This window comes from Macaca mulatta, chromosome 19 (genome assembly GCF_049350105.2).
Source record: "Macaca mulatta isolate MMU2019108-1 chromosome 19, T2T-MMU8v2.0, whole genome shotgun sequence".
In the NCBI taxonomy this organism is placed as follows: Eukaryota; Metazoa; Chordata; class Mammalia; order Primates; family Cercopithecidae; genus Macaca; species Macaca mulatta.
In genome coordinates, this window is record NC_133424.1 from 45,597,143 (window position 1) to 45,614,671 (window position 17,529).

Consider the following 17,529-nt stretch of genomic DNA (forward strand, 5'->3'; position numbering starts at 1 on the left):
CTTGGGTTCGAGGCCTGCCCCTGCCTTGACCTCAGTTTACCTCCTCTGAAAATGGAGAGGTAGTAATACCTGCCTCCTGGAGTTGTAGCGAGGCATTACTGAGTTAATATTTGTAAAGTCCTTGGAACAGTTCCCAGGAGGTATGTGTATGTCGTTGTCTGTGTTGCTCTGTCCCTGTGCTGTGCATGACAGTAAGTGTAAAGATGTGTCCAGCCTCTGTCTCTGATGCTCCCAGTTCATTTGGAAAGGGAGAGCACCAGCTAATGACAGAGACGGCAGAGGTTGCAGGAGTCAGAAAAGGCTCCTTGGGAGCTAAGGTGGCCGAAGATGGTTTCATCAAAACGGCGGATGTTAAATATGGGTAATTTCTAGAGGGAAAATAACACAAAGGGACTTTTTCCAAGGTTGTGTGTCCCAGCCAGCCTGAGGCAGGCAGAGGAGTCAGAAACAGGACAAGAGCTTTGAGGAGGCCTGAAATTGGGACATGTCATGTGATGGCATGTCATTGTTATATGGCAGAGTTTTTCTTGGCATATATATGAGACAATGATACGATTTGTAGATGACGGCATCTTTGACTCAATGAAGTGTGGTGGCTCTGCCTTGATGTTTGGAATGGCTGTGAGGTGTTCCTGTGTGATGTATTTAACAATCCTCGTAATGCAGGGCACGTGGGTTATTGCTCATAGCCAGTGTTGCTAGTGAGTGTTCTTGACGCAGGCTTCTACATTAACTGTGAGTCTGTTTTAGGATTCATGCCTAGATAGAGTATTGCTTTCTTTTTTTTTTTCAGTCATTTTGATTATGTTCCTTGTGTCTGGGCCACTGTCAGGTAAGTGTTTTTTCAAACTGACAGTTGCAAAGAATCATAATGGGAAGATTTTTGAAAGTGGAATTAGAGCGAGATACTACCTGAAAGAAAATATAATTTTCTTACTAAAAATGATTTTGGGATTAAGTACTAGCTAGATGCTAATTATGGCCAGGAAACCTGGAAATACTTGCGTCTTCCCTCACCCCACCCCCAGGTCCCAGAGGTGGATGTATGTGCATGGGAACAGAGGCGGGGGGGAAAGCTGGCTTGGTTCCCAGATTTGGGTGCTGCAGGTTCTGGTGACCTAGGCAGGAAGAGGCGGAAGTGGTTCCTCTCACTAGCCACAAGGACATGTGCTGCTTCTGGGTGTCAAGGTGGGAGAGAATGCACTGCAACCTTGTGCTTGAGTCACTTTGTAATGTACTTTGTAATTCGAGGTGATGCCACTCCTCAACTGTGTCCCTTCTGTTCTTTCCTCTGGCTTGGGGTTGAAAGAGGAGGGAGTGGTGGGCAGGGAAATGGGAGGAGCCATGACCTCTTTCCCCTCCAGCGCACAGGGCACTACTTCTTTTAGTTTGTTGCCTGGACTTAGGAGTTGGGCCCGGAGCTGCAGGAAAGTAAGTTTTATTTCTGAAAGTTGTTTTAACTTAATAGATTTTGGGGGTTCGAGGAAGTTTGTTTTCAACTAGTAGAAGACCAGAATTAAGAATTGCAGTGGAAGATGAAATGCTACCCTCTTACTAGTCCAGGGCCTCTTTCAGAGCAGTAGCTTTCATTTATGTAGACTGAGGGTATGGCGGAGGCTGTGCTTTATGGATGTAATCTTCAGCAGTACTGAGGCACAAGAGTTAGGCGACTTGCTCAAAGTTAGTAAGTGCCATTTATTCAGCTGATATTTACTAAGAGCAGGAATTCACATCTAGATCAGTCTGATTCCCATACCCATACCCGTAACTACTGCATTTTGGAAGTGTGGGGTTTCTATGAAGTTTCTTTGTATTGGAGCATCTACCTGAAAGGCGAGGAGCATTTTCTCCTTTTCCCTTATTAACAGTAAGCTCCTTGAGAGCAAGCATTATGTCTGTCTCTTCACTATTGCATCCTGGATGCTGGGAGCAGTGCTATGCACTTAGTAGAACCTTGGTGAACGTTTGAGTATGTGAAGGCTTATGGCGCAGATAAGTGGCAGAGTTGGAAGCCAGCCAGGAGGTGAACCATTGCGGGCCTGCTCCCTGGGGCTGTCTTCCCTGCCTAGCGAGTGGATGGTGAGGAATCACCTAGAATTTTCTCATTTTTTAATGTTTGACCTGCTGAAATATTTCTAGGGAAGAATGGGCTCCCTGGCTGTGACTCTGATTTTCTGTTTTTATTTTTTAATTTTTATTTTTTTGAGACAGAGGAGTCTCGCTCTGTCGCCCAGGCTGGAGTGCAGTGGCATGATCTCGGCTCACTGCAACCTCTGCCTCCTGGGTTCAAGCGATTCTCCTGCCTCAGGCTCCTGAGTAGCTGGGACTACAGGCGCCCGCCACCACACCCAGCTAATTTTTGTATTTTTAGTAGAGATGGGGTTTCGCCATGTTGGCCAGGATGGTCTCGATCTCTTGACCTCGGCCTCCCAAAGTGCTGGAATTACAGGTGTGAGCCATTGCGCCAGGCGACTTTCTAGTCTTTTTGAGGGATGGGAAGGTTTGCTGGGTATGCAGAATTGGAGTCAGTGTTCTCAGCTTGGAAGAGATGTTACAATTTAGTGATAACATTTTTTATGGATGCCTTAAATTCTCAGAAACGGTCTTGAATCTTAAGTTTATCTAAAATTTATATATATAATCCCTCTCCATAGTAAGAAAAAAAATTTCTAAATTATAGTTTGATTTATCTGTTAATATATAAGCTTCTGGATAAATACTTTTTTTTTTTACCCATGTGAGGTTAATTTTGGATAGGTTCCATAGTGCAAAGTTGTTAAGAATGGCAGTATAGAATTTTTAAGTTTTCTTGGGCCAAACATGGTAGTTTATGCCTATATCCCAGCACTTTGAAGGGCTTAGGTGGGAGGATCGCTTGAGGCCAGGAGTTCAAGACCAACCTGAACAACACAGCAAGACCCCGTCTCTGCAAAAAAAAATAAAAAATTACCCAGGCATGATGGTGTGTGCCTAAAGTTCCAGCTACTTGGGAGGCTGAGGTAGGAAGTTGCCTGAAGCCCGGGAGATCGAGGCTACAGTGAGCCGTGATCACACAGCTGCAGTACTTTAGCCTTGGCTACAGAGCAAGAGACTGTAGGGTCTCACTGCAGCCTCAATCTCCCTGGCTCAAACCATCCTCCTACCTCAGCCTCCCAAGTAACTGGGACTACAGATATATGCCAGCACACTGGGCTAATTTTTTTTGTTTACTTTTAGTAGAGTCAAAGTCTTGCTATGTTGCCCAGGCTGTTCTTGAGCTCCTGAGCTCAAGCAGTCTTCCTACCTTGGCCTCCCAAAGTGCTGAGATTACAGGTATGAGCCACAGCGTCCAGCCAAGACCCTGTCTTTAAAAAAATAAGTAAAAACAAAAACAAAAAAATATAATTTTAAGTCTTCTTAAATAACTTTCTAATGGACATAATTAGTTTTCAGTAGTCCAACCATTTTTTACGTTTTGAAAACTTTTTGGGATACCTGGGCTTTTTCACATTGTACCACACTGTAACAAAAATAAACTGCAGGTTTCTAACTGGTGTAGATTTTTTTTTTTTTTTTTTTTACAAATTAGGTTTGAATAAATTATGTAATTGCTTTGTGATTTTTTTTTTTTTTTTGAGACGGAGTCTTGCTCTGTTGCCCAGGCTGGAGTGCAGTGGGGTGATCTTGGCTCACTGCAACCTCCACCTTCCAGGTTCAAGCGATTCTCCTGCCTCAGCCTCCTGAGTAGCTGGGATTGCAGGTGCCTGCCACCATGCCTGGCTAATTTTTGTATTTTTAGTAGAGATGGGGTTTCATCATGTTGGCCAGGCTGGTCTCGAATTCCTGACCTCAAGTGATCCACCTGCCTCAGCCTCCCAAAGTGCTGGGATTACAGGCGTGAGCTACCGCACCTGGTGCTTTGTGCTTTTTTTTTTTTTTTTGAGATAGGTCTTGCTCTGTCGCCCAGGTGGGAGTGCAGTGGCACCATCTTGGCTCACTGCAAGCTCCGCCTCCTGAGTTCATGCCATTCTCCTGCCTCAGCCTCCCGAGTAGCTGGGACTACAGGCGCCTACCACCACAGCCGGCTAATTTTTTGTATTTTTAGTAGAGATGGGGTTTCACTGTGTTAGCCAGGATGGTCTCGATTTCCTTACCTGGTGATCCGCCTGCCTAGGCTCCCAAAGTGCTGGGATTACAGGTGTGAGCCACTGCGTCCAGTCTGTGATTTAAAAAAAAAAAAAAATTTACTTAGAAATAAATTATTTTCATTCCCTGATTTACATTTGAATTTCCACCAACAACACAATTTGTTGTCATGTTTTCATAGTACTTGGGAACATTTGATGCAGAAATTTTTAATGGTCCAAGAGTATTTTAGTAAATAGATGAAACCTTCATTTTACCTGAAAAAACTTTTTCGGAAGTTTAGGAGCCAGCTTTGTTCATCCTTTGGTGATGGGTGGTGGTTTGTATGTGTTTGTAGACAAAACTTTCCTTGGCGGGGATTTGCCCCTTTTTTTTGTTGTTTCTTCTTTCTTTGAAGGTCTCTGTTTAACAAAGATTTTTTTTGGCTCACAGTGTTCCTCTAATAGAATTCCTTCAAGAGTTCTAATACTAGTTTTGTTTTGCTTTGTTTTGATGGCAGCAGGTTCTGAGAATGAGCTTTTGACTTCATAAGAAGACTAAAACAATAGTCTTAGAGTACAGTTAAGTCAATTTATTACCAGAAAATCAGACAGACAGCTGGGTCTGTCCTCATCAGGACCAAGTAATACTGGATTTTTTTTTTCATTAAATGTTCACTATTTTTCTTTGTATGAAATTGAGGCCAGGCATAGTGACTCACACTTGTAATCCCAGCACTTTGGGAGGGTGAGGTGGGAGGATTGGTTGAGTCCAGGAGTTTGAGACTGGCCTGGGCAACACTGTGAGACCCCATCTCTTAAAAAAACAGGCCGGGCGTGGTGGCTCAAGCCTGTAATCCCAGCACTTTGGGAGGCCGAGACGGGCGGATCACGAGGTCAGGAGATCGAGAGCATCCTGGCTAACACGGCGAAACCCCGTCTCTACTAAAAAAATACAAAAAATTAGCCGGGCATGGTGGCGGGCGCCTGTAGTCCCAGCTACTCAGGAGGCTGAGGCAGGAGAATGGCGTAAACCTGGGAGGCGGAACTTGCAGTGAGCTGAGATCCAGCCACTGCACTCCAGCCTGGGCGACAGAGCGAGACTCCGTCTCAAAAAACAAAACAAAAGAAAGAAAAAAGAAATTCAATATGTGGTGATTACTACCCGTTTCATTTACTTTTTTCCTTATTAATGTAGTGACTGCTTAAAAAAATGTTATGCATTGATCTTCCTGTTCCTCCCCCACCAAAAATAAAAGCAAAAACAACAAACCACCCCTCAATTGAAACAAAATTAAGCCTGTTCTTTATCTATATGACTACTTAGCACATTTGACCTATTTTTTAAAGACCTCTGTTATTTTGAAAGTAAATTTTGGCTCCGTTGACCTTGTGGTTAGAAAAGTTGTTCTTCTGCTTAAATGAAATGATCAGTTGTTTGTAGATTACCAAATATAAAAGCTCTTCAGAACCGCTAATGATAAGTTGCTTTGGCTTCATAGAGGAACACCATGGTTTGTGGTGGTAGATTGTTACAGAGTGAATGTCAGTACCAGAGGCGGTCATGGATCACCACGTGGAAGCAGGTTGTTCCCACGTGAGACTGGTAGCAAGCAGGTGGTGCATCTGTCTCCTTTCCCACTGCATCCTGGGTGTCTGGAGCCTCACAGGGTTGACCTGTGTCACTGGCGGGGGGGGGGGTGGGGATGGTTGTAGAAGCCTCCTTATTTTACTTATGATAGATTCTGACACTGATTAGAAGGTTTATTCAGTAGTTTTTTTCCTATCCGCCTGAGTTTTCATAGCTCAATATAGGATAACCTGGGCTTCGGACTTTGTCAACCAATCAGTTATATAGTAGCTCTGTTTTGTTTTTAAAATTTATTTCTCAGGCCGGGCGCGGTGGCTCAAGCCTGTAATCCCAGCACTTTGGGAGGCCGAGACGGGCGGATCACAAGGTCAGGAGATCGAGACCATCCTGGCTAACACGGCGAAACCCCGTCTCTACTAAAAACACAAAAAATTAGCCGGGCGAGGTGGCGGCGCCTGTGGTCCCAGCTACTCGGGAGGCTGAGGCAGGAGAATGGCGTGAACCCGGGAGGCGGAGCTTGCAGTGAGCTGAGATCTGGCCACTGCACTCCAGCCTGGGCGACAGAGCGAGACTCCGTCTCAAAAAAAATAAATAAAATAAAATAAAATTTATTTCTCTTTCTTTCTTTCCGTCTTTCCGTCCTTCCTTCCTTCCGTCCTTCTGTCCTTCTGTCCTTTCCTTTCCTTTCCTCTCCTGTCCTGTTCTGTCCTTTCCTTCTTTCCTTGTTTCCTTCTTTCCTTCCTCTTGCTGTGTTACCCAGGCTGTAGTGCAGTGGCATGATCATAGCTCACTGCAACCTTGAACTCCTGGGCCCAAGTGATCCTCCTGCCTTGGCCCTCTGAAGTGTTAGGATTACAGCGTGAGCCACCACACCTGGCCCTTGTTTTGTTTTAGTAGCTACCTGTTGACTAGAAAAATAGTTTAATCTTGGCCTCCTTAAAACTTTTTCATTGATATTTCTTACTCTGCTAGAACAGTTCAGTTTTTGCATGTCTTCAAGTGAACATGCTTTAGTATTAATTCCTTGGAATTAATACTTGGGTCCAGTTTTGTCCAATTTTCCTTTTGGAGCAGTGTTTCAGGCACAGAAATAGTCTGGGCTTGGTGGACCCCACCCCAAAGTGTCACTTCCTTTCCTCTGGCCTTGCTCTCCATGCCCGCCTTTCTCTTGTGATGTTTTAATGATACCCTCCCTGCTCGGTGATTTGTGTTCAGGAAGCTAGGCAGTGATTACTTTTGTTTCTGCTTTGTGAACTTCCTCCCCCACTTCCTATTTTTACCGCAGTTGCACAGGAAATGAGGCGGCTCCTGGCTGGCTGCTGCTAAGCAGTGATTTTAGGTGGCAGAGGACAAGGCCTTAGGGCCTGAGCCATTTAAGGCATTTTCCACCTTAGTCTTTTCACTACCTTCTTCCTCTGGGAGTCATAGGAACATGATTTTATGATTGGGTTGAAGTGACATCATGTCCTCAGCCTTGTGGGTGGAGATAGGGGTTGCTGTTTAGTTTGAGGACAGCACTTTTGTGAAGAGGAGGTAAGGGCTTTTTCAGCAGTAACAGTGTGGGTGGGATGTTGTGGCCCTGTGGCCTCTGCAGCTTGAGGGAAGGTTAAGTTGAAGGGAGAGGCCTTGTTGCAGGTAAGGATGGGAAGGTGGATTCTGGTTACTCTCTAGCGGGCCTTGACTGGCAGCTTGAAGTGAACTGAGGAGCCCAGTCTTCTCTCTGATATCTTTGAGGAGGGCCTCAGCCTCAATGGCACTCTCCTTCATCTGAACTCATGGCATTTATTTTCTAAACGACTTATTTAGCATTTATCAGTCTCTTTTTTGATGATGCCTCTTTTTATCTTATGGACCGGTTATAGCTTAATTTATGGAGAAAGTTTGTATCATCTCCCCAGAAAGAAGTAACTTGTTATACATTAGTTAACTTGAATATGGAAGGTGCTCAAAGCATTAGTTTATCGGGGATTCTTAAGAGCTGCACTATTAACATTTTGGGGTGGATAATTCTTTGTAGGGGCTGTCTTGTGCATTACAGGATGTTCAGCAGCACTTCTGGCCTCTGCCCACTGGATGCTACCCACTAGCACTTGCCCAGTGTGACAACCAAAGCATCTCCAGACATTGCCAGGTATTGGTAGGGCAGAGAGGGACACATAATTATACTTTTCCCCACTTGTTGAGAACCACTGTGTTAAAGAATTGAATTACTAATTTATAAAATAGAATAAAGGAGAATGTTTGGTTCCCTGGGACTGAAGCCATTTGTTAGTTTCTACTTCCATATCTGACATTCTCATAATTGTTAGTTTGCTACTTAGAGCGTACTGTGCTCTATCAGCTTCAGCTAGCATTCAGGTATACCTTCTGTGCACTTTTTTTTTTTTTCTTTTTTGAGATGGGGTCTCACTCTGTTGCCCAGGCTAGAGTGCTGTGGCACAGTCTTGGCTGACTGCAACCTCTATCTCCCAGGTTCAAGTGATTCTCCTGCCTCAGGCTAACTAGTAGCTGGGACTACAGGTGTGCGCCATACACGCACACCACACCACACACCATACCACACCCGTCTTTTTAGTAAAGACGGGGTTTCACCATGTTGGCCAGGCTGATCTCGATCTCCTGACCTCGTGATCCACCTGCCTCAGCCTTCCAAAGTGCTGGGATTACAGGCGTGAGCCACCGCGCCGGGCTTTTTCTGTGTACTTTCATTGAAAGAGCTAGGGGCTGGGCACGGTGGCTCATGTCTGTAGTACCAGCACTTTGGGAGCTGAGGCAGAAGGATCGCTTGAGCCCAGGAGTTTGAGACCAGCCTGGGCAATGTAGGAAGACCCCATCTCTACAAAAAATCAAAAAATAAAAATTAGCTAAGCTACTTAGGAGGCTGAGGTGGGAGGAACATTTGAGCCTGGGAGGTCAAGGCTGCAGTGAGCTATGATCATGCCATTGTACTCTAGCCTGGGCCACAGAGCAAGTCTCAAAAAAAAAAAAAAAAGCTAGGGCCTGAGCCTTTGGCAGGCTAGCTTCTTGTCCTCATAGAAGGCATTCTGTCAGCTTCTATGCCTTGATTTTGCTTGCTCTGGGAGTCAAGTTCCTTGAAAGCTGAGTAGTGCAAGGGTAAAGGAGGCGATGAGAAGCATTTAGGCTATAATAATAACAATAGGTAACATTTATGGAGCAGTTGCTATAGAACTGGCACTATGGTGAACAGGATTGCAGGATTGAAAGGACAGGCTAGTCAGGGAACAGGACAGGGACCATCTGGTTTAGGTTAAAAGTTGGTTGTGCCTTTGACCAAGCAAGGCAGTAAATGTAGCAGGAGGAGTGGGAAATGGAAAGGTGATGGTAAAACTTTTTTTTTTTTTGGAAACATAGTCTTGCTCTGTTGCCCAGGCTGGAGTGCAGTGATGCAATCTTGGCTCACTGCAACCTCTGCCTCCTGGGTTCAAGTGATTCTCCTGCCTGTCTCCCAGGTAGCTCGGATTACAGGCGCCCGCAACCATGCCTGACTAATTTTTGTATTTTTAGTAGAGACAGGGTTTTGGTCAGGCTGTCTCAAACTCCTGACCTCAGGTGATCCACCCACCTCAGCTTTCCAAAGTGCTGGGATTACAGGCGTGAGCCCCCATGCCTGGCCGTGAAGAGGTAAAACTTGAAGACCCTGCGGAGATGCCTCATGGGTCTGGTCCTTGGAGAGGGAGGTCTTGACTGGAGAGTTGAATTTGGGAATCGTCAGCAGTGATATGGAGCATGATCTCCTTGAGAGAAGTCACTTTTCATTGCTCCAGCTTAACTTCGCCTCAGTTCCAAGAAGCTGACAGCCTTAACCATCTCCTAAGAGTGGTAAACAGAGTGCCGTGGTCTGGATATTTGACAGAGGTGGGATGGTGCGAGGATGGAGAGCTCAATCTCTCGCAGCAGATTGCCATGTCCCAGACCTAGCTGTGTGGTGACCATTCTCTTAGCCATGTGTTGAGAACGTGAAGAACTCACTTCATCTTGTTAGATGCCTCACCTACCTTACGGGGTCATTGTGATAACCTCGTAATTTGATAACATGGCCAGGTATGATGGCTTATGCCTGTAATCCCGGCACTTTGGGAGGCCAAGGAGGTTGGATCACTTGAGGTCAGGAGTTCAAGACCAGCCTGGTTAACATGGTGAAAACCATCTCGACTAAAAACACAAAAATTAGCCAGGCGTGGTGGTGCATGCCTGTACTCCCAGTTACTTGGGAGGCTGAGGCTGGTCAGTCGCTTGAACCCAGAAGGTGGAGATTGCAGTGAGCCGAGATTGTGCCACTGCACTCCAGCCTGGCCAGCAGAGGAAGACCCTGTCTCGAAAATAAATAAATAAATAAATAAATAAATAAATAAATTTGATAACATGTAAAGTGCATAGCACAGTGCCTGGCTCTTACCCACAGTTAATATCAGCTGTTTCAAGTTATTTTATATCTAAAGCTCCAAGTATAATGCTTGGCACGTCGTAGACACTTAGTGACTGGTCCATTTCTTTGGGGAGTACTTGTGTGGATGTGGCATGTCTTCACTAGCTTATTTATTTATTTTAAACAGAACCTTATTTCTAGCATCTAACTGCTGCCTCTGTGGTTGGCAAGCGTGACTTCACGAACGTTGTAAAGAAATATCTTTAAATAAATACTGAGGGTGAACTAATAATTCAACAAATATCTATTAAATGTTTACAACGTGCTTAGCACCCTTGGATGTTTTGAATGAGCTCAGGGGTCCTGGGGGTTGGAGGTGGCAGGGAAACCCGGAGCGAACCGGCAGTTGTGATCTAGCATGTTACAGTACAGCAGAGTTAATGTTAAGATGGGGCTAAAAACAGGGTGTTACGGCAGCAGAGGAACCCCTCGCTCAGTCTGTCAAAGTGGTTTCTCAGAAGAAGTGATGCCTAAGTTAGACATCCAAGAGGAATGAGAGTGAGCCAAGAGAGCTTTCCAGACAGTGGAAATGAAAAGTTTGGCCAGGTGGCGAGAGGGAAGATGGCACATGTAGGAAGTGGGTGGTGTTGGGTGTAAGAAAATTGGGAAGGATAGTGGAGAGCCATAGTGGATTTTAAGCACAGAGTGGTGTGATCACATTGACTCTGGAGACACAGCATCCGGAGGGGAGTAGCCCAGGCATTTGGAAGATCACTCAGGAGGTGCCTCTGTAATTCAGCCAGTAGGTAAAAACAGTAGCCTTGGTACGGCAGTGAAGATAGAAGGGAAAGGACTTGAGAGATACTAAGAAGGCAGGAAGGGGGCGGGCACTGTGGCTCACGCCTGTAATCCCTGCACTTTGGGAGGCTGAGGCAGGCGGATCACCTTGGGTCGGGAGTTCAAGACCAGCCTGACCAATATGGAGAAACCCTGTATCTACTAAAAGTACAAAATTAGCCAGGCGTGGTGGTGCATGCGTGTAATCCCAGCTACTCGGGAGGCTGAGGCAGGAGAATCGCTTGAACCTGGGAGGCGGAGGTTGCAGTGAGCCGAGATCTCGCTATTGCACTCCAGTCTGGGAAACAAGAGTGAAACTCCATCTCAAGAAGGCAGGAAGGATAAGACTGTGATTAATTGGATGTGAAGGAGAGTGAGGAGTAGAGGTAACTCCCAGGTTTCTGCCTTGTTCAAGTAGGCAGATGGTGATGTCATTTGCCAAGACTGGGAAGGCATATTGAAAAACTTGGGAAATTTGGTTTTGGACTTTTGACTTTGGGACCTGTCCACTAGGCAGTTGAATATTTGGGTTCTGGAGCACAGGACAAAGATCTGGGCTAGAGAGATGGATTTGGGAATCTTCCCAGAAGGAATATGTTGCTCTTAGAAACAGAGAGGGCACAACACTTAAGGTCTGTTAGAGGAGGAGTAGCTCAAAGGGGCAACTAAGAATGGCCAGAGAGGTATGAGGAGAGTCAGCACTAGCGTCTTTTTGTGTTAGCAACCTACAGAGTTGCTTCACTTTGTAATGTGGTAACAGATAAAGGGAGCTAAAAAAGTAGAGTTCTAAGGAAGGTCCGAGCAAAGCACTGAATTTTCCAGGCATTTTCTCTTGCCTGGATAGATATTTTAAATTTATGAATGTTGAGAATAAAATTCTTCAAAGCATTTTTCTAGAGTGCATTTCTAAATATGGTTTGAGTCAGTCTGAACTGACTAAAAACATGGAAATGGTTGGGCTTTGAACTTCATAGACAATAACTTCACTAATCTGCCTAAAGAATTTCCTGTAGTGTCTCCACATTATCAAGGGTAGATATTTGGGTTTACATTTTTGTGGATTGGAGAGGACTGAACATTTTCTGTGTTTTTTTTTTCTTAGAAGAGGGAATTGTTTAGGAATGATTCATCTTTATATTTTTTGTAACAGTTTTATTGAAATATAATTCACATACCATACAGTTTACCCATTTAAAGTATATAAATTGGTGGTTTTTAGTGTATTCATAGCAACCATCACCAATTTTAGAATATTTTCATCACTCTGCAAATAAACCATATACCCATTAGCAGTCATCCCTTATTTTCCCCATTCCACACCCCCACCCCCAGCCTTAGGCAACCATTAATTGAGTTTTTGTTTCAATGGATTTGCCTAGTTGGTACAGTTCATATTAAGGGAACCATACATGGCCTCTTGGGTCTGGCTTCTTTCACTTAGCATAATGTTTTCAAGGTTCATCCATGCATCAGTACTTTATTCCTTTTCATGGCTGAATAATATTCCATTGTATAGTTATACTACATTTTGTTTATCCATTTGTCAATTGATAGACATTTGAGTTGTTTTCAGGTTTTGGTATTATGATACTATTGCTCGAAACGTTCATATGCATGTTGGTGTGTAGGTATGTTTTTCATTTCTCTTGGATATATACCTAGGAGTAGAATTTCTTGGTCATGTAAAAATTTTTTGTTTAACTATCTGAGGAACTGCCACTGTGTTTTCCGACGTGTCTGTACCATTTTGTATTCCCCTGAGCAGTATATGAGGATTCCAAATTCTGTAACATTTTGCCAACACTTGTTATTGTCTGATTATCGTCATCCTAGTGGTTGTGAAGAGGTATCTCATTGTGGTTTTGATTTGCATTTCCCTGATAGTTAATGATGTTGACTGTCTTTTCATATGCTTATTGGCACATCTTCTTTGGAGAGTTCATCTATATTTGGTTTTTGTTTGTTTGTTTTTTTAGAGATGGAGTCTTGCTCTGTCGTCTAGGCTGGAGTGCAGTGGTGCCATCTTGGCTCACTGCAACCTATGTTTCCTGGGTTCAAGCAGTTCTGCCTCAGCCTCCTGAGTAGCTGGGATTACAGGCGTGCACCACCACGCCCAGCTAATTTTTGTATTTTTGGTAGAGACCGGGTTCCACCATGTTGGCCAGGCTGGTCTTACACTCCTGACCTCAAGTGATCTGCCTGCCTTGGCCTCCCAAAGTGCTGGGATTAAGAGGTGAGCCCCCGCGCCCAGCCCGTATATATTTGATCATCAGTTTTGGCAAGGTAAATTAAGTTGCAAAACCTGAAACTTTAAAGGAACAAACATACATATTTGTTTGTAGAAAGGAGGGGAAAAGAGTGTGTGTGTGTGTGTGTGTGTGTGTGTACATGTGTGTATATGTACAGTGGAAGGTGCTATATACAGATTTGTAAAAGTTAAAGGACAGGCTCCCCAGAGAAATAGCCAGTGTGCTCCATCTACATCAAGCCTGAGCGTGAGAGGAGAGTTCTGGATAATCCTGTCACCTGGCTCTGACTTTGGAAGTGGAGACTATGATCTCTCCCTTCTCCCTCATATCATCTGTCTTAAGGTCACAGATGCTGCAGCCACTGCCAGGTTTCCACAAGCCAGTCACCTTTCAGGTGGAGAGGTAGCTTGCTATAGCAGCCAGTTTCTCAGGTTTGCACGACAGTGCCACTGGAACAATGGCTCATTCATGTCAGATTTCCAGAGAGTCGGCCAGCACACTTGCGAGAATCCAGCTGTGAACAAGCCATTGCTGTCTTTAGGAGCTTATGTGCCAGGTGGTAAGGTGTACATATGCAAATAAAATGGTAAGATGATTGCAAGTTGTCATGAAGACAAGACAGCATTGTAGGGGGGAGGTGACCCTAGATTAGACAGATTGGCTGTGGAAGGCTTCTCTGAGGGTGTAACACTTGTTTTTAGAGCTAAAGGATGATAGGGAGGAGCATCATGAGTAGGTGGGAGGCAGGAGATTTCTGGATAGAGGCAGCAGCATGTGCAAAGAGCTTGGGGCACTAGAAGAACTGGAAGATGAATGGTGTGACTGCAGAATGATGAGCGAGGGTCAGGAGGCACAACATGAGGCTGGAGAGGTGGGCAGGGCTGTGCGGGTCTCAGTAAGGAGTTTGATTTTATTCGAAGTGCCGGGGACCATTGGGTATAAATTCTTTGTAAACTGCATGCAGGAGAGAGATTAAAAGTTTGGCAAAAAGGAATAAAAATGCAACTAACTGGAGGACCAAACTGGTAAAAATTGCCCCCAAGGATCTATGAGAATCCTAATTCACTTAGGCTAATAAGATCAGTGGTTACTTATGAACAATACAATTGAAAAGACCTATGAAAAAACACGTGAAATTTGGAGTTTCTCTGTCTCTCATGTTTCCTATAAGTTATTCGCTAGATGTAGAGACTCAATTAGATTTTGATTCAGTATTTTAGGCAAAAATATTTTTTGGGTGGTGCTATGTGCTTCCTATTTTGTCACAATGATAGGCATATAATTATATGTTTAGTTCCCCACCTTAATGATGATAAAAGTAATTAGTGGGTTCGGGTGTTATGCCTGATTTCTTCATCATAAACTTCCCCATCAAGTTTCACCGTATCATTTTAACAGTGATTAATAATCATTGACTAGATACACTATTTCATTAGAGTTGCAAAATAATAGTTTTCCTAGCATTTCTTCTGTATTTATGGGCTAGTTTTCTTTGATTAAGCTCTTTTCTAAATGGAAAAAAAACTATATAAACAGGAAAAGCAGTATAAATACTTGATTTCACCCCCACATCCCCAACAGTTTTCAGAACAATAGCTTGGTGCCTTAACACCTCCACAGATAGGTGACCAATGGAATTTTTCTTAGTATCATTTTTGACTCATGTTTTTTATTGTGGTAGAATATGCATAACATAAAATTTACAGTTTTAACAATTTTTATGTATACATTTCAGTGGCATTAAGTACATTAACAGTGTGCAACCATCACCACCATCCATCTCCAGAACTTTTCAACATCCCAAACTGAAAGTCTTGGCCAGGCACGGTGGCTCATGCTGGTAATCCCAGCACTTTGGGAGGCTGAAGCGGGTGGATCACCTGAGGTCAGAAGTTTGAGACCAGCCTGGCCAACATGGTGAAACCCTGTCTCTGCTAAAAATACAAAAATTAGCCGAACGTGGTGGCATGAACCTGTAGTCCCAGCTACTTGGGAGGCTGAGGCATGATAATTGCTTAAACCCAGGAGGCAGAGGTTACAGTGAACCAAAATTGTGCCACTAGTACTCCAGCCTGGGCGACAGAGCAAGACTTCATCTCAAAACAAAAAACAAAAAAGAAAGTCTTGCCTATTAAACAGTAACTCGGTATTTTCCCCTTCTCTCAGCTCCTGGTGAACAACCTCTCTTCTACTTTTTGTCTCCTAAAACTTGACTGTTTTAGGCACCTCATATATATGGAATCACACAGTATTTGTCCTTTAGTATCTGGTGTTTTAGCAGAGTGTCTCCAAGGTTCATCCATGTTGGAGCATGTTATTAGAATTTATTGACAGGGTCTCTGTCACCCAGGCTGGAGTGCAGTGGCGCGGTCAAGCTCACTGCAGCCTCATATGCCTGGGTTCAAGTGATCCTCATGCCTCAGCCTCCCAAGTAGCTGGAACTACAAATGTGTACCATCATACCAAGCTAATTTTTAAATTTTCTATAGAGACGGGGTCTTGCTATGTTGCCCAGGCTAGTCTCAAACTGGCTCCAAGCGATCTTCCTACCTCAGCCTCCCAAAGTGCTAGGATTACAGGTATGAGCCACTGCTTCCAGCCTTTCTTCCTTTTTAATGCTAAATAATAGTCCATTGTATGGATATACCACATTTGTTTATTCATCTTCCATGGACATTTGGATTGTTTCCACCTTTTGACTATTATGAATAATGCTTCTGTGAACATGGGTGAAGAAATACCTGTTCACGTCCTTGCTTTCAATTCTTTTGCGTATATGTGTAGAAATTGCTGAATCACGTGGTAATTCCATGTTTAATTTTTTAAGGAAGCACCTACTGTTTTCCACAGTAGCTGCACTATTTTGTATTCCCACTAGCAATACACAGGGCTTCCAATTTCTCCATGTCCTTGCCAACACTTTTTGTTTTGTTTTGTTTTGTTTTTGAGACAGTGTCTCGCTCTGTGGCCCAGGCTGGAGTTCAGTGGCCCACTGTGATCTCGGCTCACTGCAACCTCTGCTTCCCAGGCTCAGGTGATCCTCCCACCTCAGCCTCCCAAGTAGCTGGGACCACGCCTGGCTATTTTTTTTAATTTTTAGTAGAGACGGGGTTTCTCCATGTTGCCCAGGCTGGCGATGGCCAGCACTTATTTTCTGTGTTTTGTTTATTTTAACATTAGCCATCCTAATGGGGTATTAAGTGGTATCTCATTGTCGTTTTGATTTGCATTTTCCTAGTTATATTATTCCCTAGTTGTACTGTCCATTCTTGCCTTACTATAAAGAAATACCTGAAACTGGGTAATTTATAAACAAAAGTGGTTCAGTTGGCTGTACAGGAAGTATGGCAGCATCTGCTTCTGGGGAGACCTTAGGGAGCTTTTACTGTGGCAGAAGGCAAAGGGGAGCAGGCATCTTAAATGGCAGGAGCCGGGACCGAGAGAGATGAGGGAGGTGCTACCCACTTTTAAACAACCAGGTCTCATGAGAACCCACTCCCTATTGAATACAAAGGGGAAAACCCACCACATGATCCAGTCATCTCCTCCCAGGCCCCACCTCCAACATTGGGAATTACTATTCGACGTGAGATTTGGGTGGGGACACAGATTTAAACTATATCACTAGTGATTAGTGATGTTGAGCATCTCTTCATGTGCTTATTGGCTGTTTGTATATTTCTTGGTACAAGAGTCTATTCAAGTCCTTTGCCCATTTAAAAATTGGATTTTTGTGGTTGAGGTGTAGGAGTTCTTTATATATTCTGGATATTAATTCCTTTTCCCATATGTGATTTATAAATATTTTCGTCTATGGATTGCTTTTTGCTGGTAATGTCCTTTGATGCATAAAAGTTTTAATTTTGAAGTCTAGTTTATCTATATTTTGTTGCCTGTGCTTTTGGTGTCATATCCAATAAATTATTGCTAAGTCTGAATTCAGTAATTTTTATATACTTAATGATTTTCACCCCTAAATGGTTATTCTTTTTGATGTTTAAGTTGTCCCATTATTGATTGTTAATGGAACTTATTTTTCGGGTTGACTCTAGGTGCTTTTGACCTGAGCCTAGTAGTCTTGTATGATGAGTTCACTGCTTTCTGGCTTGACAACAAGTCCGGGGCTTATCAGAAAAATTTCTGATCCCAGCTCCAGAATCAGCCATTTCTTTAAGTAGTTCTGATTCTTTTTGGTGGGAAATGGTATTAAGGGCATTCATTACAACTAAGATGTGAATTCCAGTAGGTTTTTTTTTTTTTTTTTTTTTTTTGTAGAACTAGGAAATACATACTTTATGGAAAGAAAAAGGTATACCATGATTTCAGACTGATTTACTTCCAATTCAAATGAAGGATTAAAGG

At 43.7% G+C, this 17,529-nt stretch overlaps 1 protein-coding gene across 5 annotated transcripts in view; it reads left to right on the plus strand.

Moving 5' to 3' along the window:
- GARRE1 (granule associated Rac and RHOG effector 1) overlaps positions 1–17,529 on the plus strand; it is a 99,054-nt gene that overhangs the window by 8,633 nt on the left and 72,892 nt on the right. The window contains exon 1 of one of the 5 annotated variants that reach the window (XM_015123517.3): positions 1,382–1,431. The gene's annotated coding sequence lies outside the window, so the exon portion shown is untranslated. 5 annotated transcript variants of the gene reach the window in all.